The following is a 24620-nucleotide window of genomic DNA, read 5'->3' on the forward strand; positions in this document are numbered from 1 at the left end:
CCCTCGTGGGCGTACCGCCAGCTATCTCCCGGTCGCCATATTCAATTCAACACACACACCATGGCATAGAAACGTTTGAGCAATTGGTTTTATCAGATCTAAATAAATTGCAGCAACATATGCATAAACAGAAATTAAAGGGACATGCACAAATGGGTAATTTTTCTAAAACAGATTATCAAGCTTTGGACAGCCTTAGGAAGAACAACAACATCATTTTGAAGCCGGCTGATAAGGGCGGTGCTACCATTGTTCTTAATAAGTCTGATTATAAGCAGGAAATTCACCGCCAGCTCAGTGATCAATCTGTATATAGTGCTATCTCATACAATCTGGTTTTTAAATTAAAACAAGAGATACAGATTGTGATTGACACTGCCCTGAAGTTGAATATCATTGATAAGAAAACTAATCAGTTTTTACAGGTAAAGGATCCTGTCACTCCTGTGATGTATATCCTCCCCAAGATTCATAAGTCCATGACTGCTCCACCTGGTCGCCCCATTGTGGCAGGTACCAATTCAATTTTTTCTAATATAGCCATCTATCTTGATAAAATTTTGAGACCAATGGTGGAGCAGTCATGTACTTTTTTAAAGGATACCAATGACTTCCTGACTAAAATTCATGATCTGACATTACCCACAGATAAGGCGATACTCTTCAGCCTTGATGTCACCAGCCTTTATACATCCATATCACATGCTGGTGGTGTCAGAGCTGTAAGTAGTGCTTTACACTCAAGTGGTTTATATTCCATCCCTGAGATTTCTTTCATTCTGCAATTGCTGGAAATTATCCTGTACAACAACTACTTCCTATTTGAGGATCAGTTTTACATGCAACAACAGGGAACAGCCATGGGCTCCAATGTCGCCCCCAATTATGCCAATATTTTTATGAATCTCTTTGAGGGAGAAATTTGTTTTTGAACACCCGGAATATCGTTGGTGTGGCGCCACTTGGTGGCGCTACATCGATGATATTTTTGGGGTTTGGCTGGGAGACGTTGGGGCCCTGGAATCATTTGTAACTGACTTAAATCACTCCACTAACAATATACAGTTCAAGCTTGTGTGGAGTGAACTCAGTATTGACTTCTTGGATGTCACTGTGACTAAACAAGGTATTGGTTTTACAACTGACCTGTTTAGAAAAGCAACTGACAGAAATAGCCTTCTTCACTATGACAGTGCTCATCCACTACCCCTTGTAAAATCACTCCCACGAAGCCAAATGCTTCGGGTCAAAAGGATTGTGGATGATCCTAATAAATCTATGACTAGATTGTCTGAGATGGGGGACAAATTTATTCAAAGAGGCTATCCAACAAAGTTGGTACAAGATACCATACAGACAGTGGCTGCCATTGATAGAGACACGCTATTCAAAACCAAATCCTCTCATGATAAGGAAAAGAGATTGGTTTTTGTCTCTAGCTATTGCAGACAAAGTCAGCAAATCACTTGAATAATTCGTAAACATTGGTCTATTCTACAAAATTGTATACCCAATGTTGAGGAGTTCTGCCATTGCCCAATGACAGCATACAAACGGAATAAGAGTCTGAAGGATTCACTTGTTAAGGCTGATGTGGGCTCTGGCAGATCACCCCAACAAGGATACATTACTAAAAAGAATTTGGGCTGTTTTCCCTGTTTGAGCTGTGTTAACTGTAGTCCACACTTTGTACATCCTCAAACCGGGTATAAATTCAAATTTAAGGATTGTAACCCCTGTAACACTAACTTTGTAATCTATCTGATAAAGTGTCCGTGTGGGCGTGCCTATGTGGGCGAGTCCACTAGACGGGTAGGGGACCGCATCACGGAGCATAAAAGCAATATCAGGTGCAAGGTATTGACTGCCCCAGTAGCATATCACTTCTTGCAAGCAGGGCATCATGTGAGCCAACTTCGCTTCCAAGTTATCGATCATGTCAAGACCCCAAGGCGGGGCGGTAACAGGACTCTGTTACTGAAACAACGGGAATCCTATTGGATTTTTAAGTTGGATACCTTGGAACCGAAGGGAATAAACCGTGAAATTGACTGGTCTATTTTCTATTGATGCCCTGCTTGCCTCTCTTTATATGGATGTATAGCATATATACATATGCATTTATATGCGTATGTATGTCTATACATAGGTGTGAAAAATCCTTTATTTTGAGGTACAATGAGTTATCACTCTCTGTTCCTCTCCATATATGGACATCCTTTAATTTGAGGTAGAGTCACTATTAAAAAAAAAGGGACAGTCCCTTCTTGTCATTTAATTTAATCTATTTTATGTTAACTAGGAATCCAAAGTTTAGAAAGATGTTGATTTTTTCCAGCTTTGCAGAATGAAATATAATGTAAACATGCATTTTACAACATGATGCAATTCCTTCTATGTCTGTATATCATCCTAATTGGATCATGTAAACATGTAAATATTTTCTTGAGGCCTCCTTATATTTCAAGTTTGTTTTTATTTTGCATGTCACGCCACCCTTAACCAGTAGGGGTCAATATAGCAGCAATATTAATGGGCCATTGTCATTATAAAGAATTGAAAGAGTTAATATGATGAAGCAATTACCTGGCCCAGCCTATTTAAACAGGTGTGGTGTGTATGTTTGTTATCACATGACTAAGGGGTACTGACCCCGAAACGTTGTGGTGTTCTGTGTCTGATCCTGTTCAAATAAAATTTTGGGATTTTTAACAAGAGGAGCTACCCTTGTTTTTCTTCTTCATAATCTGCAAGGAAATATCAGAAATGTTATAACTGAAACAGCTAAGTTAAGAGGTTTAATTCCTTTTATATCTTAAAGGAAACTCAATTGTTGTGTGCTGCTGTTCCATCCTAAGTCACAAAGGATGAATGCACACCAAGGAACAGCAGTAATGTCCTAATAAAAATGACCCTTACTGTCCCTTGAACTGTTAAAACTGAGACTATTTACTTTATCGTACAAAAGCAAATGATAGTCGCGTGCAATATTGCATCACATATCTTCAGAAATTTACATGTAAATTTGGGTACCTGCCAATCTTAGGATGTAGGCAAGGCGCCAGTAAAAGGGCACCCACTGAGTAGAAAAAAACTTAGGTTAACAAAAGTTTATTTCAATAAAGGATGAAGCAACAAATAAATAGCTGAAAATCATGTATTATAATGTACATAGAACAAAACAGTACTGTCTCTTTAAATCTGAAAGTGACTCATCTTTGTGTCTATGACGACTTAATATCTTTTGTCCCATCCTACTTCATAATGGATGAATAAACAAATAAGTCCCTGCAAGTCATGCAATAAAATTTACAGAGAAAAAATGTTACTGCCTCTTGCAGAAAAATCCAATGACAATATGAATATAGCTATAACTAGATATTGCTATGAATATCAAGATAATTTCCTTGCAGAGCACTGCCTGTGGGTCATAAATCATTTTGGACACTATATTATTGAAAAATGAGTCATGGATTGATAAGACTGTTAACAGCTGTTGCTTTAGAAAAGTAAAACAAACATTAATACATGAAAATACAATACTGTATCTTTAACCCTAAAGTGACTATTTATTGTGAGTATTGTCATCCAAAGTCAACGGATGAACTGACACGGACAAGCAGAGATCCTTTAAGACACTATATCACTGTGTTCTATGTAAGACTGGCTCTTCACAGTATGCACATACATGCACAAGAGCGACGAACAATAGTGCCGTAACTTCCGAAAACCGGAAGTAACCTGAAAGGAAGTGCTTCCAAATAGATTCCTCCATTCCTTGCTAAGCTATAACAAGTAAAGAAGGAAAAGCGTCCAACAAATTAAGGTCCTCCACTCCGTGAGACAAATAGGAGTAAGGAGGAAGAAGCGGTCTTGGCGCCCTTTACTTTGGCGCTCTGTAAGAACTCCGCCCCTCGTGGGCGTACCGCCAGCTATCTCCCGGTCGCCATATTCAATTACATATGGCAATGATTTGTCTTTATATAACCCTCACTTGAACTGTTATATAGACACAACTGTATTGGGAACTGGGAGAGACAAAACAGTATGACAAAATATATAGCTTGCTGTCCTCTGACAGCCCTTACCGGATCAAAACCCCTGCCCATCGTGGGTTAAATCATCTCCCGGTCGCCATTAAGCATAACAAGAAAACTCTGGTAGGGACAAACACAACCGCCCGTTCTCCACATTATGCATCATGCAGTGGGTAACTACTAGATATTGCCATGACCCATCGTGGGCTAAATCCCCCGGGAGTGACAACAAAACCTGAGTTTATAGTGTCCCTTATGAAATAAAAATATGTGCAGCCAGCTTGCAAAAAAGACCTAGTCCCCATACAAGAATAGTACTGTGACATGATGTCAGGAAAAAGCTCTTCACTGACAGAGCCCCTGATTCCCATAAACATATGTAAGTGCAGAAATCCCTGAGGTATATATCTGGAGGAATATCCTATAGAGAAATAAAGACTGCACTTACCTCTTATGCTGTCCGGCAGCAAGACAGCCTCAGCAGGGTTCAGAGGTCAATTGGGTCCCTCCTGTAGTCCTGCAGAAAGATGAAGCCTGAGTTAGATTCAGCTTAGGCAATCACAGAAAGGGCAGCATCACAATATGGGAGGCGCAGTGAATTATGTCCCACCAGTTCCCATTGCTTTAAAGCCACCAAATGCTTCTCTTTAAACTGAAGAGACTGATCTGGTCTAGGCTACACCCCAGAATAAAGCAGCACTCAGCAGCACCACTTTTAAAACAATAAACTCTTGATTGAAGAATCTAAAACTAACACCTCACTTTGCCTCTTCCTATCACTAACACAGGCAAAGAGAATGACTGGGGTGGAAGGGAGGAGCTATATACACAGCTCTGCTGTGGTGCTCCTTGCCTCCTCCTGCTGACCAGGAGGCGATATCTCACAAGTAAGGATGAAATCTGTGGACTCATCGTATCTTGTAAAAGAAATATATGTATATGCTTATACACATATATATTTATGTTTTAATATGTGTATATATATATATATATATATATATATATATATATATATATATATATATATATATTTAACCCCTTGAGTGCTAACGACGGCTCCAAGCCATCTCAGAGTTTCCCACTCAGGTGCTAACGACGGCTCAGAGCCGTCGCTAGCACTCTCCCACCTTGAGGGAGATCTGGGGGCTCCCACCCGCTATGGTGCATTCTAAGCATGATTAGATAACTTTAGATGTTGATGACTCCATCTGCAGAAATAAAAATGAAAGATTTTAAACTGGAATGAATAGGGATATTTGAACCCAACCCTAAAATAAGAAATCTGTTAAAATTCATGGTCCAAAGACATTTGTTAAGTGCTGAAATAAGGGCATTCTGTACTGATTTCAATGGTTTTGTCAGGGTATTGGTGAGTGATGTTTAATTGATATACTGTATATATAATTTATGGAATATTTCAGTGTTATATAAAAATGTCTTGATATCTGTAAATGATACATTTCTCTCTATCAATGACTGAGGTGTGTGACCCAGATCCCCCTTTTTCTGAAAGCTCAGATACCCAGCACAAGCCTAGCCTGTCACAGTACACAGAAAGAAAGTATGTTTACTCATACCTCCTGTTGTTCAGACGTACACTAACCAGGACTACTAAAGAGCAAATTTGGTGTGTTTGTTCCAGAGAGCAAACATATGTCCCAAACTGTAAGAGATAATGTCACACCTCAAAAACCTTTGATCACTGTCTCAGAAAAGAGGTAATTTCAATAGAGATTTTGTGGTATAGTATCCCCAGATTAAAATCTTTAAATTAATTTGGCCTAAGAAACCTATTCCCTAGATCACAGGAACCCCTTGGATCGCAGCCTAGAAGTCTACAAGTGATCACTTATTTGAAGCACAAGTTTCTAGGAAAGGTAAACAATTACAATTAAGTGTTAATTATTCCATACTGAGTTAAATATACAAAACCCTAGACTCCTCTTCTGAGTTAAAGGTATCTAATGAAGAAATATCTTAACCTGTGTAATTTGAAAGCATAAGAGTTTTGTCAGTATATAGCAGGGTTATAATACAATTTATTTATTATTATTCTTTAAAACAAACCCCCAATAAAAATGTATATACGAAACAATTGAAATTAATAATTATTCCTAAATTCTTGAGATTAGTTAATATTTATAAACACATTGAATTATATTTATAGAAACCAGATTATGAATCAAATGATACACACCTAAGCTGTTACAATATTCTATACAAAGATCATAAAAAATATACCTTTACAATTTACCTTATTCACAATGAATCGCATTAAAATATCACAATAAAATACCAGAATATGGACCGCTAACTTTAACAGTGCCTAGTTAAACAATATAACAAGATACTTTAACAGCCAATTTCTATGCCAATCTATCTGAGCTGAAATAAATCTTAGCTACAACAAGGCAAATTCTAAAATATATATATAGTTGCAAATATAAATGACTTAGCACTAAATATGACTAGTTAAACTACACAGGACTATAAACATGAGCATAAAATATAAATTGTGCCCTTTTAAAATTACTAACTGCCATCTAGTTGTAGTTACCAAATACCTTTGATTTAAATATGATATACTGTATATATTTATCAATCGCGTATACTTCACCCAAATAACCAAATCAATGATTCAGTTACCAGAATTTCTTGTGGGTCATCTACAGACGGTTTACTCACAATGTGCAAAGGTACAGGCCTCAAAATTGTTAATCTTCCTTTGTTCAAGAAAGTGTCCACAAAATGGCAGAGAATATACTTGACCCAAAGTCTGTGTATTTTTCTCTCCAAAAGTTAATACTTCTTTTGAGTCTGTCTGTATCCTTTTGTCTCCTGGGTGTATGGGTCTTTATCCAAAAAATAAAGAATCCCTCCTCCTTTTCTTTAATCATTCCCACAAGATTTTGATAGGCCCTTACCATTGCTTATCTCTGATTCACCCTCGGATCTGAACAGGTTATTTTGGGAAACGCCTCCCTGAGTAGCCAAATGCCTTTTGGTTGTAATACCATTTTTTTAATTAATTTCATATTTAATATTATCCAAACAAACAATCTCTCAGACTTATTTATTTACATTTACTATACAGTTACTTATTAAGTTCAGCAAATACTTATTTAATATGTTACTGTTAGGCATTTTTTTCTTCGATCCACAAATACACATTTTTATACAATATTGACAATTATACAAGTTGTACCTTAAAATTAATTTAAAAGTTACAATGCAACATGTGTTTCTGCTTATCTAATCTTCATCTAGACGTAACGTCTAGAATCTGTGGATTCAAAACAGCAGGGGTAATCAACTCTTGCATATACTTAAAGGGACATGAAACCCAAAAATGTTCTTTCATGATTCAGACAGAGAATACAATTTTAAACAACTTTCCAATTTACTTCTATTATTTAATTAGCTTCCTTCTCTTGTTATCATTTGCTGAAAGGTTTATCTAGGCAAGTTCATGAGCAGCAGAGAAACTAGGTTCTAGCTGTTGATTGGTGGCTGCATATATATATTGGATGTGATTGGCACACCCATGTGTTCAGTTAGAAACTAGTAGTGCATTGCTGCTCCTTCAACAAATTATACCAAAAGAATGAAACAGATTAGATAATAGAAGTAAATTAGAAAGTTGTTTAAAATTGTATTTTCTATCTGAATCATGAAAGAAAATTTTTGGGTTTCATGTCCCTTTAAGCTTCAAAGGGAAAACATGTCTGAGGGTTCCATAATGCTAATTACTTACTTTGAAGTGGCCCATTGGCCTTATTTATACAAGGGTCTAAATAATTTGTTCTTTCTAAGATAACTATGAAAACAATTCCATTGATGAATTGGGACAAAGGCCTGCAATGCATCCTTGACAAATGAGAAAGAGGGGCTATGTCACAAACAGCCTCACAAATAAATGGATCATTTAGTGTAGACAAATATATATATATACACATATATATATATATATATATATATATATACAGTATCATTTAATAACACTCATAAATATCCTAACAGCTTGAAGATTTAAAGCTAAACCAATTGTCTATATAGTTTTCATATGACTTAATATAATAATTACTGATAAATATATATATAAGTCATGTTATATACATCTAGGATGTGTCTCATGCCCAAGATACTATATTAAATATGAAGTGAAATGAATATATAGCCGTATATTTAAAATAAATAACATCTTCTTTGTTTTTCAGACATCTAATATACAAATGAGGTTCTAAATATGACTGGTATATACTGGTATATAAATGCCTAAGTAATTTGTGCTGTGAATTATATCATATGTTTTTATACACTCAGCATTGGAGATGCACTAGATATGAAATGATATGATTCTATTAAAATCAAAAAATAGTATAACTAATTATCAACTAATATACAAATAAAGTCAAATATACATATACCGTATGTATATTGAATTATAACTACTAGTCCACTCATAGAAATATGACTTTTAAATACATATTTTAACATATTATGAGTAGGAAATATATATATCATATGTATATATATATATATATATATATATATATATATATATATATATATATATATATATATATATATATATATATTGTATATATTAAGTGTACCCATGTTTAGTCTCAAAAATACGTGCTCAGTTATATTAGATGGGCCATATACTGAACAGGAACATATACTAGGAAATAATAAATATACTGAATATACATTTAAGAAAATATACTTTTCTGTAGAAGTATTTGCTAATGAAACTACATTCCGTTGCTTATTGTCCCCCCCAGTGTTAAATATGAGAATTGCAACCAAAGGGTATTTTAAATTGTCAGGGGATTTAAAATTACCATATGCATTTCCAAGGGCCAATGAGAGATAAGCTCAGAAAAAAAAGGGCGTACCCAGAGAATTCCATTGGGTGATTTAGAAATTAAGGTGAAATTGGTTTCAGACAAAAAGACTAGGCAAAGAAGGGAAAAGACAAAAAAATACACTTTGGTTTGGGGCCCGATTTGGAATAACTCTCTGTGTTTTGTGATACCCTGTTTGCAAAAATACCTTCACGTATGATTTTGGAAAACTCTGATTGAAAAAGCTGGACTCTCATATTGGTTAGTGGTAATGTATTAACTGTTGTTTTATATTTTTAATGTTTTAAATCAAAGGTATTCTATAGCTATAGTTAAATTGTAGCTGTGATTTAAAGGTGTAATTTATAGTTATAATTTACATTTTAGAGACCTGTGTAGTCCATAAATAATTATATTTGTGCTAAGTAAATTTATTATTTAGAGGAAAGGGTTTAGTATTTTAAGGTTCATAGTTTAAACCGAAGGTACTGTGGTAGATTATAACAATTGCATTTATTATTGTGGTTAAATCTCTGGTTGTTGTTAATTAAGCATTGTAAGTTAGTAATCCATATTTTGGCATTGGACTAGTGTTGTTGGCTAATTATGAATCGTTCTTGTGAACCCTAATGATAATATTTGATGTTTTATTCATTTTGAGTTAAGGTTAATTCATAGAAACATTGTGCCCATAATTGAGGTACCTAACGATTAATTTGAATATTGATTAATCTAAATATTTTATAGCCTGTTTGATATAGGATATTGTGACAACTAGACATATATATTTGGTCATAATCAATACACTATTTTCTGCATAAATCAATGTGTTTATAGAGAGTAACTGGTTAGAATTCAGGAATTAATTTTATTTGAGATTAAATATTAATATTTATAATAATTTTATTGTCATAATTTCTAGATATCTCAATAGCATTTTGGAATACACTACAGAGATTATATTACGTTTCACTGGAGTGTATTGACAAATTCTACTATATTCATTGGAGATATTGCTGACAATAATTTTATACTGCTATTAATTATGAATATTCAAAATTACAATACGTAACACGTTGGTGGCAATTGCTGCTGATAAATATACCAACATTACTGGAGGACACTCCTGAGACGTAGCAACATTATATTGGAGGCACAGCTGTAGATCATTATTCTTTATCACATTGATATAATATATTTTGAAATAAGTAGAAATTATTATAAAAAAATGTTTGTTTGTTTTTTGTTAAAATTGTATTAGCGCTTTAAATTAACTAAGCTTAAATCATAATGTCTATCACTAGAAGTGACTCAAATGAATCTATACACAGTATTGAAATGTGTCCCCCAAAATTACCCCTTACAAAGGCAGACTCCCTTAGAATGGACGCTATCGGCCACATCAAAAATAGATTTAATATTTCGGGTGATTTAAATGATTATATTGATATGCTTACCACTATTGTAAAAAAATATTGCTATTGCTAATAGAATGTGGAATGAAAAAAGTGAATTATTTCAGGAATTATTGAAAATTAATCAATGCAAGAATTCTAAAAAATGGGATGAGATAATACTCAAATCTTGGCCACTTGTAATATGCATTAATGATGAACTATTGACATACATGATAGAAAAGGAATGGCAATTACAGCAGCTAAGAGATGAAATTCACTCATCATGCAAATGCGAAGAAAATGTAGAAATAGCCCAAAATGAAATTGTTACGTTTAAACAAGACATGGCCATAATAAAACTTAGCAATAATAAGCCCCCCCCCCCTCCATTAGTGATGAAAATAGTGGGAATAATAATGAGATTATTAAATACTTAAAATAATTTGTGAGAAGCGAGATCCAAGGTATAAGAGAAGAATTTAAACAAAGGACCTCAAATGGCTCATAAATATACTTCCCAAATAGGCAGCCACCTAATCTTTTAAATTCAGGGAATTTCTACACCTCAGAAGAAGAGGCCAGCTATTATTATTAACAGTGAGCGGAGCCACTTACCCAATACATATAATAATAATACACATAAGGGATCTCCCCGTAGTAAAAATAGGACAGATGGGGGCGCTCCAGCCCTAATTATAAGCTCCCTAGGAGAAGCCAAGATATACCTTACAAGGAGTATGACACCCATAAGATAATTAAATTCTTAAACAGTGCAGTACCTGTATTCTTCAAAAGGGGGACCATTTCTATAATCGGACACTTAGAGGCCTATGAAAGTGCTTTATCTATACTAAATGTTATTAGTGAGCAGTCTAAAATTGAATTTCTGCCATGGGAATTTGAAGGTAAATATCGTAAGTTTTTTATTTCACTGAAAGATATGAATATTCATACTTAAAGTGAAATAAAACAACAGTGCAAAAGGGAGTTTGGGCAGTATTGTACCGCCACAGCTGCTAATGCAGCTGTATATGGTTTGAAATATGGTGCAAACCAAAGCCTAATCGAATTCCTTTCTACACTAAAAGGTGCTTACAGTATGGCTGAAAACTATTCCAAATTTGAAAGCTCAGAATTTGTAAATTTATTTTAAGAAGCATTACCCTCACACATCAAAGTTAATCTGGCTAGAGACTTTGATGATAACTGTTCATTGGATCGGTATCCCCGTAGAAGTAGATACCATAAGTGGTATAGATACTCTCAGGATAACCAGACACCTAAATTAAATAGTGCACCCAGGATATTAACACCAGACAAGTTGAACCCCAAAGACAACCGCATCAAGATAGACAAAATAGCTATGAGTCTGAGGGATACCACGAATCCAGGGATCACTACCCTGGTGCATCAAAAAATCGGCCCATGGGAAGAAATAATTTGTACAATCAAGTGGGTCAACTTAGTATGCAGATAAATCAATTATGTGAACAATTTCCTAATATGAGTCAAGCTCTTGCTACTCAGCAACATAATAATCCTTTTTTAGGGGTACCGCCAGTGGCCAACAGTACACCACAGGCACAAGCATAAATACTCAGATATTCTCTGGGGGAAGAGAAATACCACAGGGGATAATGAATGTTAATAAAGATACTTATCTCTCCCTACAACCCAGCAATGGAAGGCCTAACTGTGATGACAGGTGTCCCCATTTTGGAAGTACTAATAATTCTCCTCTTTTGCAGTTCTCCCTAAGCCTCATTCCCACAGGTGGACGTGCAGAGCAATCCTCACCTGGAGAAGAGATACACAAGAAACCCGTTATCCCTGTTACAGAGGAGACGTGGGTAAAGATTATGCCATATCAGGCAACGTGGCTGATTCAGGTAATTCGTGGCGAAGCCCACAAATATGTAAACATGCTAACTTTATGTGTGAAATAGTAGACACTAAGGGGAGATAGAAATTATGTATTAGCTGAGCCCCAGGATTCAGTTACCAACCCTATCATGGGATGAATTGATACTGGATCTCAGGCAACTATTTTATCCCACAGGTACTACACACAGTTAAATGAGCCCCACAAGCCTAAACTCAGGGAATTTGATGGTTCATTAATAGCTGTTGGCGGTGACTCTTTCAAAGTCTGGGGTACTGCATGGTTAAAGTGCCAGTTAATCTAAAAAATAATGTTATATAATTCTGCACATAGTGCAGAATTATATAACATTATTTTAGTGCTAGCTTTATGTAACCTAATATTGCTGGGCATTTTTTATTAAAAAAAGAGGGTTTTTCAGACCTGCCCTCTGTGCTCTACTGAGCGGGTCTGGTTTTCCCCCAGAGCACATCTGGCCAGCTGTAAAGTCACAGCCTGGCCCGACCGCGCCATTACACTCAATGTAGCTCGATCCCGCTGTCAGACAGAGCAGGAGCAAGCTACATTGAGTGTAATGGCACGGTCAGTAGAGCACAGACCCGCTCAGTAGAGCACAGATGGCGGGTCTGAAAAACCCTCTTTTTTTAATAAAAAATGCCCGGCAATATTAGGTTACATAAAGCTAGCACTAAAATAATGTTATATAATTCTGTACTATGTGCAGAATTATATAACATTATTTTCTAGGTTTACTGGACCTTTAAAGCTAAAGCTGGGAAACAGGGTAATAAGACACCCTGTCATTATAGTGGATCTGCCAAATGATGGTTTAATAATTGGATATTGATCTTCTTAGGCGATTGAGTACCGTAATTGACTGCATCAATAATATTATTTGGTCACAAGTTAAAAGACCTATTAATTATGTGCCGTCCAGCATACCTCAGACCAGATATAACTGTCACATGGAGGAAGAGAAGCCAGATGCTGTCAAAATTCATTTCAGGAATAGCTCTGTACCTGAAATAACTGTCCTACAAATAGATGATCAGACTTCCCTAAGTGGCTCTGATGGTCATAGCATTAAATTTTCGCCTGAGAAAATAGTCAATATTTCCCTAGAAGGCGATGTATTAACCATATCTCTACACAAAGGAGATCCTAAATTCCCTAAAGGGGGTGATCACTCAGAAATTGAGTAAATTAAGGATGATTTAGTTATCCCTATGCAAGTGCATGGCCTGGGAAAAATCAAGTATGCTAAATTAAACTTAAAACAGGAAGATAGCTATATAAGCCAAGGCTTATTAGCACAAATGGCAGATCCTAAAGTAATTCAATATCTTTCACCCCAAGATCACTAGGTCCATGACCTAGATGATAACTCTGGAAGCTATAACATTACTGCTAAAAGTTTATTATCTATCTCCATAGGTAATGAATCAGCGAAACACCTGTTTTTAGTGTTGAATAATCCCCATAATCAAATATACATTGGCCATGTTCTCTTGCATAGATATGCCATACAAATAGTTTTGATTAACATTTGCCTCTAGAGCAGGTTAAAAGGGGACCCGGAATTATTTCAGGATGAAAATGCAGCCCTGAAATCAAACCAGCAAATGCCATATGCTGTGAATATGCAGGTGTCTAACGATGTTGTAATCACTGCAGGGGCTGATAAATTTCTCTTACCCTTAAGGGTACTTAACTGAAGAACAGTTAATAGAATAATCCTTCGCATCCATGCCAGAAGGATTATTTACAATTCAATTTATTTACCCTTTCAGCTCAGACAAAGGTATCTATAAAATTGAAGAAGCCTCCCTGGTATTTGATCAACCGATCATAGAGCAAGAATACCCCAATACCCAGAAGCTTGTGGGTAATGTAAATTATAATCAAGGGGACCTTACCTCTAGGCTTGAAGAAGCCTATGAGATAGGAAAGCCTAAAATATTTCCTGGATTTCAGCAAATAGTCGAAGAGCAAATCTCCTCATCTAATGGCAGTTAAAGTGATGACGAACGCCAACAGCTACAAGAACTCCTGATGGAATACCAGGACATTTTTGCTAGGGATTCTTATGACTGCGGGACTACAGACCTACACATTGTAAGAATCCAAACAGATCCCAATGCACCCCCTGTATTTATTAAACAATACAGACTTCCCTTAGCGTCCTATGATTTTCTTGCAGAAATCATAAAAAACTTGGAAGAAAGGGGTATCATCAGACAGGTGCATAGCTCTTATAATAATCCTATTCTAGGTATTCTAAAACCCAATGGACAATCAGTATTTGTGTGCTGATTTAAGACTGCTAAACAAACGAGTATATATGTCTGGCTGGCCTGTGCCATACATTGACCAGTGCCTATGCAGGGTTCCAAGATATTCACTGCAATTGATTGTGCGCAGGAATATTAGTCCATAAAGGTACATAAGGAAGACCAGTATAAGCTAGCATTCTCCATCCAGAAGGTCCAATATGCATTCCAAAGACTTCCGTTTGGATACATAAATTCAGGACATGAATTTGCTGTATTCATGCATAAGGCTATGTCTGATGCACTGGAAAGGTGGACATTATCCTATGTTGATGATGTGTTAATCAAAAGCACAGACTTTGAAAAACACATCACAGAGCTTAAACATGTCCTCAGCAAACTTAAAAGGGGAGGTGTCAAATTATCCCTACAAAAATCGCAATGGTGCCGCACTCGTGTCAACTTCTTGGGACATGAGGTTACTTCTGAAGGGTTAAATCCTCAGAAGAAAAAGGATGAAGCCATAATAAATCCCAAGAACCCAACTAACTTAAAGGAATTGAGATCATTCCTGGGTATGATAAATTAGTCCAGCAAATTTATTGACAATTATGCAGAATTAGCTAAACCACTACTACATGTTCTAAAGAAGGAAGTAGTATGACACTGGAGTGAGGCTCAAGAGACAGCCATAAGAGGGCTGAAGAGGAAACTCACTCAAGCACCTTGCTTAGCTTACCCTGAAGGCGGTAAACCTTTCTACCTAGAGACAGGTTACACAGATATAAGCATGAGTGCTGTTTTATAACAAAAGCATGATAATTTAAGCAAAACTTATTCGAGCAAAACTTTATTCCCAGTGGAAATAAAATGTAGTGATTGCGAAAATGCCCTCTTATCTACTGTATGGGCTCTACAAAATTTCCACAGCTATATACAGAATGAGAAAATTATTGTAGAAACGGCCCACCAGCCTTTGCTATATTTGCAAAGTGAGAGAATAAGAGATAGGAATCTGTCCAATAGCCGCATAAAAACTTGGACTCTTTCCTTACAAGGCTGGCCTTTAGAAATTCGCTATAAGCAAAACCAAAAGAATCCAATTGCACAGGGGCTTGCTAAGCTCCATAACTGTACTGTTAAAGATCATGGGGAAGAGTTAATAGAAGGTGATTTCCTGGAGGAACAATTGCTTTCCCCATATAAAATATACAATGAGGACTAGTGTCAAACATTACCTTGGGTATATGTTGATGGTTGTTCTAACCATGCCACTATATTGATAATGAGCACAGATTAGTCGCTGGCATTGGTATAACTTGGGAAAATGGATTCCCAAATATTTCTGTAGGATTCAACATTGGACCAAGATCCAGTCAAGTTGCAGAACTAACTGCTGTTCTAAAAACCATTGAGATGGCTATTTAACAAGGTATTCATGAATTTGTGATCATTAATGACTCAAATTATGTGCGTGACAGTTTTGTTGAATACCTGCCAACTTGGAAAAGAAATGGCATGCAGAAAACTAACAACAAACCAGTGAAACATGGCAAGTTGTTCTGCAAGATTGATAAATTAGTGGTTTCCAATGGGCTAACCATACACTGGAAAAAGACCAAGGGTCATTCCAGAATTCAAGGTCCTGATAAGGAAGGCAATGATCTTGCAGATTCATTAGCCAAACAAGGAGCCATAACTGGAGAGCTCCTTAATATTGACCACTTAATGGGTGCAAGTCAGGTAGAAGCCATTACCAGAAATCCAGCTAAACAACAAAATGAGCCTAACCTGGTACAATGTAGTCAGGATTCTCCTAGTGAGGACCTGATCACTAGTCAAAAAGAAGACCCCATCATAGGTATTTTCTATAAACATATAGTAAATCCTGAAAACAACCCCATCTTAAAAGATGACTGTATTGGTAAGGAAGATCTTAGAATCTTAATGAAGTCCAAATCAAAAATTCAAATTACAGGATGGTTTGTTAATTAGAACCTCCAAAACAGTGATCCAACAATGGGTGGTACCTTTGCAGTTCAGAGGTCTCATACTTCAACAATTGTTCCCACATCTGGCTATAGTGGTGCAAAATTAACATATGAAATATTGCGTGACTATACCTTTTGGCTGCATATGTTGAAGGATGTTCAAACCTACTGTCAAGGTTGTTTAATCTGTCCAAAGTTCCAACCTACTGCACCAACGCATAGAGCGCCATTGCAGAAAAGGGGGATAGTAATGCCATGGTCAGATATACAAATTGATATTATCGGTCCAGTAACTAGGTCATCAGGAGAATAACAGATACGTTGACAGTAACATGCCTGTTTACTAAATGCATAGAGTGCATCAGTGCACCTAATAATAGTGCTGATACATGTGCAGCATTGCTCATCAACCATGTGTTTTCCAGATTTGGCTTACCACAGCGAATCGTATCCGATCGGAGGACCCACTTCACTAGCGAAGTGATTACAAAAATGTGGAAAATACTAGGGGTTAAAAGAAAGTTCCATATAGCAAATAGCGCTGCCTCTAGTGGTGGTGTAGAGCGTTACAACCAGTCCATTGTAAAAATCCTCAAAAAGTTTGTGAGTGAAACAGGTAAGGACTAGGATGTAAAATTACCTCTAGTCCTAATGGTATTAAGAGCAACACCAAGTAGTGCTACTAAGATGTTACCTTTTGAATTGATGACTGGTAAAATAATGATTCTACCTCAACATTTACTGTACAGTACATCAGACCAGAACTTAATAAATGCTGCTACTACACAACAATATGTGGAAAACTTAAAGGGACATTCCGGTAAAAATGTAAATGCACATAGATTAATTACATTTTTGAATAGAAACATATTTGCAATATGCATGTATGGGCAAAAATGTTTCTAGTAAAAGTTATAACTTTTTTATTGATAACATTTTTCTCTGCACGTGCATGTGAAGCTTAGCTAGATATTCTCATTGCACCAGCATTTTAAATACCGCAGCTGCTCAGCACGCCAGTGGGACTTCTATCATGTCAGCAGTTAACAAATTGAGTCATTACCAGATGGTAGAAGCACCTTAGGCTCTCTGAGCAAGTGCTTTGCTTAAAATGCTGGTGCACGGTGCATACTTAAATACACTTTTGAAACAGCTATAGCTTTTATTAGAAGCATTTTTGCTGATACATGTATATTACAAAAATGCTTCTATTGAAAACTGAAATACATCCATGTGGATATAAATTTTGGCTGGAATATCCCTTTAAGGAAGCATCTGCAATATGCTTTTTCATGTGCTCAAAAGAACATAGAGAAGGCCGCAACTGCTTCTAAAACGTATTATGACCTCAATACTTCAAAAAAGGAGTATGAAATCCATGAAAAAGTTTATCTTTATAACTTTGGAAAGGATCAGGTTAAGGAGAAGAAATTTCTTCCATCATGGAAGGGTCCTTTTGTCATTACTGACAAAATATCTCCAGTTATCTATAAAATTAGGATCCCTAAAAATTAGTTTTATGGATGAATGGGTCCATATTAATCAGCTGCAAGCATGCCATCCTAGGTCCCAACTCCAAGTCATAGAGGGAGAATAAAAGGTAATTTCCCCAAATACACTAATAAAGTGTTGTAGTTTAAAGATGAATAAGAAGTCTAGCTAAAGAGCATAAATATGAGGATTCAAAAATAACGTACTCTCTTCTGGTAAGATTGTCTATAATGCATACTGTCCGTACACTCACCAATTACCACTGGATTTCAGTCCATTCCAATACATGTGTCATACATGGGTATTGGTGAGGGATATTTAATTGAGATATATATATACAGGTAGCCCTCAGTTTACGCCAGGGTTAGGTTCCAGAAGGAATGGTTGTAAATCGAAACCGTTGTAAATTGAAACCCAGTTTATAATGTAAGTCAATGGGAAGTGAGGGAGATAGGTTCCAGGCCCCTCTCAAAATTGTCATAAGTAACACCTAATACATTATTTTTAAAGCTTTGAAATGAAGACTTTAAATGCTAAACAGCATTATAAACCTAATAAAATAATCGCACAACACAGACTTCACCTGCATTTTTCTGCAAACAGTTCTTTCTATGCATTCCAACCTGGACTGATTTATAAACAGGAAGATCTTGTTCCTTTGAAATCTTCTCGATAGCTCAGGTCTGGTTAAACTGAATAATTTCAGCTTGCTTGGCTTTGCTGCAACACAAGCGGACAGCTCCACCTACTGGCTATTTTAATATATACACTGCTTCTCAATGCTTTTCAATAGCAGTCACAAGACTGGGAAAAAAAGGTTGTTATTCTGAAACAGTGTAAATTGAACCGTTGTAAAACGAGGGCCACCTGTATATATATATATATATATATATATATATATGTAATATTTCAGTGTTATATAAAAATGTCTTGATGTCTGTAAATTATACAGTTCTCTCTATCAATGACTGAGGTGGGCGACCCAGAGCCCCCTTTTGCTGAAAGCTCAGCTACCCAGCACAAGCCTAACCAGTCACAGTACACAGAAAGTATGTTTACTCAGACCTCCTGGTGTTCAGACGTACACTAACTAGGACTTCTAAAGAGCAAATTTGTTTTTTTTGTTCCAGAGAGCAAACATATGTCCCAAACTGTAAGAGATAATGTCACACCTCATAAACCTTTGATCACTGTCTCAGAAAAGAGGTAAAGTTTTTGTTGTATGATTTCCCCAGATTAAAATCTTTAAATTAATTTGGCCTAAGAAACCTATTACCTAGATCACAGGAACCCCTGTGGATCGCAGCCTCGAAGTCTACAAGTGATCACTTCTTTGAAGCACAAGCTTCTAGGAAAGGTAAACATTTACAGTTAAGTGTTAACTATTCCATACTGAGTTATATATACAAAACCCTAGACTCCTCTTCTGAAACCCTAGACTCCTCTTCTGAGTTAAAGGTATCTAATGAAGAAATATCTTAACGTGTAATTTGAAAGCATAAGAGTTTGAAGATTTAAAGTTAAACCAATTGTCTATATAGTTTTCATATGAGTTAATATACTAATTACTGATAAATATATATATATATATATATATATATATATATATGGGTCATGTTATATACATCTAGGATGTGTCTGATGCCCAATATACTGTATTAAATATGAAGTGAAATGAATATATAGCCGTATATTTAAAATAAATAACATCTTTGTTTTTCAGACATCTAATATACAAATGAGCTTTTAAATATGGTATAAAATACCATAGTATGGTATATACTGGTATATAAATACCTGTCACCTAGATTACAAATTTTGCGTTTGTGTTTTAACGCAGAAAAAATGTCCATTTTAGCATTAAAACAGCAACGCAGCCATTACAAGTTGTGTTGGTATAGCTGTACCGCAAGCCTTTTAGTCTGTAACGCAACGTCAGTCCCGCACTAAAATTTTTTTTGCGGTGAGGCTAAAAAGCTTGCGTTACACCCTATACCGACAAGATCCGTACCGCCATCTAAGAGAAGTAGTTATGAGTTTTACGCAACAAAACTGTTACATAAAACTCATAACTAGAGTGTTACAAAGTAAACTAACACCCATAAACTACCTATTAACCCCTAAACTGAGGCCCTCCCGCATCGCAAATACTATATTAAAGTTATTAATCCCTAATCTGCCGCTTCTGACATCGCCACCACTAATAAAATTTATTAACCCCTATTCCGCCGCTCCCGACATCGTCGCCACTTTAAGTTATCAACTCCTATTTCTCCGCACCCCAACATTGCCCACACTATAATAAATATATTAACCTCTATTCCGCCACTCCCCGACATCGCCACCACTAAATAAAGATATTAACTTCTAAACCTCTGGCCTCCCACATCTCTACCACTAAATAAAACTATTAACCCCCAAAGCCGCCAGCCCCCACATCGCCAAAAACTAAATTAAACTATTAACCCCTAAACCTAACAACCCCCTAACTTTAAATTAAAATTACAAGATCCCTATCTTTAAATAAATAAAAACTTACCTGTGAAATGAAAAAAAACTAAAGTTTAATCTATAAATTAAACTAACATTACTATTAGACTATTAGATTCAAATCAGCCAATAGGAATAAGAGCTGCTTAAATCCTATTGGCTGATTTGAACAGCCAATAGGATTTTAGCAGCCCTAATGGCTGATTTAAAATTTTCATCCAATAGGAATGCAATCGTACCCCCAGTATAAAAGGGGTACCTTGCATTTGAATCCTCAGTGTGCGGTGGACGATCGCATGAAGAGGACCTCCACATCAGATCGATGGACCTCCACCTTGGACCTTCGCCTGGACCTCCGCCTCCTCGCATCGACTACTTCACCTCCGCAGGGATGAAGAAGATGCTGTTCCCACGATGGATGAAGATGGATCCGCCTGGATGAAGATGGAGCCGCTGGGATGAAGATCGATCAAGCCGGACTTCAGCAACTGTAAGTACCTAAAGAGGGGTTAGTGTTAGGTATTTTTGAGTTTTTTTGGGTGTTTTTTTTTTAGATTAGGGTTTGGGCTATCTTAAAAGAGCTGAATGCCCTTTAAGGGCAAGAAAAAGAGCTGAATGCCCTTTTATGGGCAATGCCCATACACATGCCTTTTTCAGGGCAATGGTTAGCTTAGGTTTTTTTGGGGGGGTTTTTTATTTTGTGGGTTTAGGGGCGTGGGGGTTTGTAATGTAGAAAAAGAGCTGATTTCTTTAGGGCAAAGCCCAACAAAAGGCCCTTTAAAGGACCCTTGGTAGTTTATTATAGATTGGGGGGGTTGGGGGGTTTGTTTTTTAAACAGGGTATTAGAATAGGAATAATTTGTATTGTTTTGGATAATTTCGTTTGTTACTTTTTGTAATTTTAGGTTTTTTATTTTTTGTAATTTTAGTGTTTTTTATTTTTTGTAATGTTAGGTTTTAGTGTAAGGCAGCTTAGGTTTTATTTCACAGGTAAGTTTGAATTTATTTTAACTAGGTAGATAACTATTTACTCACTAGTCTACCTAGTTAAAATAAATACAAACTTGCCTGTGAAAAAAAAATAAAACTTAAGCTAGCTACAATATAACTATTAGTTATATTGTAGCTAGCTTATGTTTTATTTCACAGGTAAGTATGTATTCAGTTTTAAATAGGTATTATTTAGTTAATAATTGTAACTTTAATTTAGCTCTATTTTAATTATGTTAAAGTTAGGGGGTATTAGGTTTAGGGGTTAATATAGTTTAATTTAGGTTGTTGCGATGTGGGGGGCTGGCGGTTTAGGGGTTAATAGGTTAATTTAGTGGTAGTGATGTGGGAGGCCAGAGGTTTAGGGGTTAATATCTTTATTTAGTGACGGTAATGTCGGGGAGCGGCGGAGTAGGGGTTAATATCTTTATTATAGTGTGGGCAATGTTGGGGTGCAGGGGAATAGGGGTTAATAACTTTAGTATAGTGGCAGCTGATTAGGGGTTAATAGATTTCTTTCGGTGGTGGCAATATCGGGAGCGGCAGATTAGGGGTTATTAGATTTCTTTTGGTGGCGGCGATATTGGGAGCGGCAGATTAGGGGTTAATAACTTTATGTAGGTGTCGGCGGTGGCAGATTAGGGGTGTTTAGACGTGGGGTTTATGTTAGGGTGTTAGGTTTAAACATAACTTTTTTTCCCATAGACATAAATGGAGTTGCGTTACGGAGCTTTTCATTCCGTGCTTCAGGTGTTAGAAAAACACTTTCTCCCCATTGATGTCTATGGGGAAAGTGTGCACAAGCACATCAAAGCAGAGCTTGTATTTTGTGCAGTATGGAGCTCAATGCAACCATATCACACGCACAAGCCGTCTTTTCAAAAACTCGTAATGGCAGCGCTATGGAAGGTGAAATAACACAACTTTTCTTGCATTCATTTCATCTAGGTGTGTATAATTTGTGCTGTGAATTATATCATATGTTTTTATACACTCAGCATTGGAGATGTACTAGATATGAAATTATATGATTCTATCAAAATCAAATAATAGTATACAGGTAGCCCTCAGTTTATGCCGGGGGTTAGATTCCAGAAGGAATGGTTGTAAATCAAAACCGTTGTAAATTGAAACCCAGTTTATAATGTAAGTCAAAGGGAAGTGAGGGAGTTAGATTCCAGGCCCCTCTCAAAATTGTCATAAGTAACACCTAATACATTATTTTTAAAGCTTTGAAATGAAGACTTTAAATGCTAAACAGCATTATACACCAAATTAAATAATCACACAACAGACTGTATCATCAAACTAAGTTTAATGAACAAAAACGTTTTTTACTTGCATTTTTTTGAAAACAGTTCTCTGCATTGTTAGCATGTTAGATAATATTGGGTCTGCACCTATTCTATGCAATATTTCAATCTAGAGTGATTAATAGACAGTTAGGCACCCTCACCTCAAGCAGCTGGACAGGAAGATAATAGTGAAGTAGCAGTAGTAGGTCTGTTCTGTGTACACAGATTAATTTCAGTCTGAAAAATTGCATAACTTTGCTCCAACACAAGCGGACAGCTCCACCTACTGGCTATTTTAATTAGTGCACTGCTTTTCAATGCTTTTCACAAGCAGTCACATGACTGAAAAAAGGTTGTTATTCTGAAATAGTGAACATTGAACCAGCGTAAACCGAGGGCCACCTGTAACTAATTATCAACTGATATACAAATAAAGTCAAATATACATATATGGTATCTATATTGAATTCTAACTACTAGTCCACTCATAGAAATATGACTTTTAAATACATCTTTTAACATATTATGAGTAGGAAATATATATATCATATGTATATATATTCTAAGTGAACCCATGTTCAGTATCAAAAATACGCGCTCAGTTATATTAGATGGGCCATATACTGAAAAGATAGTTAATTAATACTAGGAAATAATAAATATATTGAATATACATTTAAGAAAATATACTTTTCTGTAGTAGTATTTGCTAATGAAACTACATTCCATTGCCTATTGATCCCCCCCCCCCCCCCGGTGTTCAGTACGAGAATTGTAACCAAAGTGTATTTTCAACTGTCAGGGGATTTAAAATTACCATATGCATTTCCAAGGGCCAATGAGAGATAAGCTCAGGCTAAAAGGGTGTACCCAGAGAATTCCATTAGGTGATATAGAAATGAAGGTGAAATTGGTCTCAGACAAAAAGACTAGGCAAAGAAGGGAAGAGACACAAAAACACACTTTGGTTTGGGGCCCGATTTGGAATTACTCTCTGTGTTTTGTGATACCCTGTTTGCAAAAATAACTTCACGTATGATTTTGGAAAACTCTTGATTGAAAAAGCTGAACTCTCATATTGGTTAGTGGTAATGTATTAACGGTTGTTTTTATATTTTTAATGTTTTAAATCAAAGGTATTCAATAGCTATAGTTAAATTGTAGCTGTGATTTAAAGGTGTAATTTATAGTTATAATTTACATTTTAGAGACCTGTGTAGTCCATAAATAATTATATTTGTGCTAAGTAAATTTTTATTTAGAGGAAAGGGTTTAGTATTTTAAGGTTCATAGTTTAAACCGAAGGTACTGTGGTACTTTATAACAATTGCATTTATTATTGTGGTTAAATCTCTGGTTGTTGTTAATTAGGTATTGTAAATTAGTAATCCATATTTTGGCATTGGACTAGTGTTGTTGGCTATTTATGAATTGTTCTTGTAAAGCCTAATAATAATATTTGATGTTTTATTTATTTTGAGTTAAGGTTAATTCATAGAAACATTGTGCCCATAATATTGAGGTACCCAACGATTAATTTGAATATTGATTAATCTAAATATTTTATAGCCTGCTTGATATAGGATATTGTGACAACTAGACATATATATTTGGTCATAATCAATACATTATTATCTGCATAAATATAATCAATGTGTTTATAGAGATGTTTATAGAGATTAACTGGTTAGAATTAAGGAATTAATATTATTTGAGATTAAATAATATTTATAATAATTTTATTGTCATAATTTCTAGATATCTCAATAGCATTTTGGAATACACTACAGGGATTATATAACATTTCACTGGAGTGTATTGACAAATTCTACTATATTCATTGGAGATATTGCTGACAATAATTTTATACTGCTATTAATTAGTAATATTCATAATTGCAATACGTAACACGTTGGTGGCAATTGCT

At 35.8% G+C, this 24620-nt stretch overlaps 1 protein-coding gene across 1 annotated transcript in view; it reads right to left on the bottom strand.

Moving 5' to 3' along the window:
- TEX11 (testis expressed 11) overlaps positions 1–24620 on the bottom strand; it is an 827067-nt gene that overhangs the window by 495928 nt on the left and 306519 nt on the right. The window lies entirely within an intron of this gene.

Source organism: Bombina bombina, chromosome 1 (genome assembly GCF_027579735.1).
Source record: "Bombina bombina isolate aBomBom1 chromosome 1, aBomBom1.pri, whole genome shotgun sequence".
Taxonomy (NCBI): Eukaryota; Metazoa; Chordata; class Amphibia; order Anura; family Bombinatoridae; genus Bombina; species Bombina bombina.